Source organism: Condylura cristata, unplaced genomic scaffold (assembly GCF_000260355.1).
Source record: "Condylura cristata isolate star-nosed mole 26May11 unplaced genomic scaffold, ConCri1.0 scaffold00071, whole genome shotgun sequence".
NCBI classification, from domain to species: Eukaryota; Metazoa; Chordata; class Mammalia; order Eulipotyphla; family Talpidae; genus Condylura; species Condylura cristata.
This window is the reverse complement of record NW_004567172.1, coordinates 158857-161062: the sequence shown is the minus strand read 5'-3', so window position 1 is coordinate 161062 and position 2206 is coordinate 158857.

The window sequence follows — 2206 nt, the reverse complement described above, 5'->3', positions numbered from 1 at the left end:
TGATCACTGTATCAATTTCACTGCTTTTAGTTGGTCTTTTTAGGTGTTCTCTTTCTTCTTGATCTAGCTTTGGATGGTTGTAAAGTCTAGGAATTTTTCATCCTATTCTAGATTATGAACTGGTTTGCATATAACTGTTCATAATAATCTCTTAGTTATTTTCATCTCTGCTCTGTGTTAATTTCTCCTCTTCTGTTTGTTATCCTATTTACTTTTGCTTTCTCTTGTTTTTTTTTTTCTTTGTGAGCCTGGCTAAAGGTTTAAAAGGTTTATCTATTTTGTTTAAGTTTTTGAAGAACCACTTTTGGTTTCACTGATCTTTTGAATTGTTTCTTAACTTCTATTTCATTTATTTCTGCTTTGATTTTTATCATTTCCTTTGTTCTTTTAACTTTGTTGTTGTCTGTCCCTTAGCTCCCTTTTCCCCTGGCTTATATCCTCATCAAGGTGACTCACCCAATAAATCCTACTGGACCATTTTTCAATCCTGTAGCTGATTTAGCAGCAATCACCACATAGCTCACACATGATTAGGCCACTCCATGATCCAAGAAGTTCACAGAAAAGAGCATCTACTGGGCTCTATGGAGCTCCAGTCAAGATTAGCTTGTGGTGTAGAATCAGGATGAAAGACCTAATGTTGCTGATGTGGCTGTGATCCATTAACAATTGGTCCAGAAAAATCTGTACAAGCGTTACTGTTAAGACTAAACCATTCCCACTTATAGGAAGCCTTTAGATTCCTACCCTTCCTTTCTGTGTTTGGAAGTAATATAATATCAGGAGTCAATTTCAACTTTTCAGCTAATTTATTCTCCAAAGAGATTTCTGCCACAAGAATGTTGTCTGTGTTCCATATTTGTAAATGAATAGTTATAAGCATAGTGTTTGGTGTGTAGGTTATTTGACACTTTTCCTATATCTGTATAATATGCATCACCAGAAGTAGAAAATTCTACTCTACCACAAAACTGGGTCATAAGACCTGTTTTGACTATACCAAACCCATACCTTTTGTTGAGGATAGCTTTGGCAGCTTTTCCTAGGTCACAGTGTCAGTTTTTTATACATATCTTCAACCAGAGGACATGGGTCACTTCTGTCAGGGCAACATTGAAGGTCTTACAAGACTCAGCAATTCAGAGTGCCCAAAAGCCTCAGCAGTTTAACTATGGAAAGTGTCAGCTCCCTTCAGACACTCTGTAGGGGGTACAGTTTGAAAAGCTGCACCTTCTACCACTGAGTCGACATCTTGGGATATATTCTAGAAAACTCTACTTTCTATCATGGAGTTGGCTATGAGTACCACCCACTAGCTCAGAGGTTGACCTTTCCTCTCATAATTGCTCAGCTTTCTTTAATCTTTTTGAATCAGTGTTTTTGTGTCTTTTGGGTAGATATCTAAGAGTGGGATTGATGGGTCGTAGGGAAGCTCCATGTTTAGCAGTTTGAGGAACCTCCACACAATTTTCCATAGTGGTTGTATTAGTTTGCAGTCCCACCAGCAGTGCAGGAGAGTTCCTTTTTCTCCACATCCTTGCCAACATTTGTTGTTGCTAGTTGTTTAAGATGTGCCATTCTCACTGGGGTGAGGTGGTATCTCATTGTGGTTTTAATTTGCATCTCCCTTATTATGAGTGATATTGAACATTTTTTCATATGCTTATTGGCCATCTGCCTTTCCTTTTCGGAGAAGTGTCTTTTTAGCTCTTCTGCCCATTTTTTTGATGGGGTTGTTTATTTTTGTTGAGTTTCATCAGTTTTCCGTATCTTTTTGTGATCAATCCTTTATTGCTAGTTTTGTATGAAAAAAATTTTTCCCAGCCAGTGGGATGTCTTTTGTTTTCTGTCATGCCTCTTTTCCTGTACAGAAGCTCTTTAACTTGATGTAGTCCCAACTCTTTACCCTTGCCTTCACTATCATTGCATTGGGTTCTGTATCTTTAAAGATGCTGCTGAGGTGTATGTTGTGTAGTGTTTGGCCCATCTTTGCTACCAGGTATTTTATGGTTTCTATTCTTATGTCTAGGTCTTTAATCCACTTCGAATTGATTTTTGTGTATGGTGAGAGGTAGTGATCTCGTTTCATTTTTTTGCATGTAGCTTCCCAGTTTTCCCAGCACCATTTTCCTTTCTTTCTTTCTTTCTTTCTTTCTTTCTTTCTTTCTTTCTTTCTTTCTTTCTTTCTTTCTTTCTTTCTTTCTTT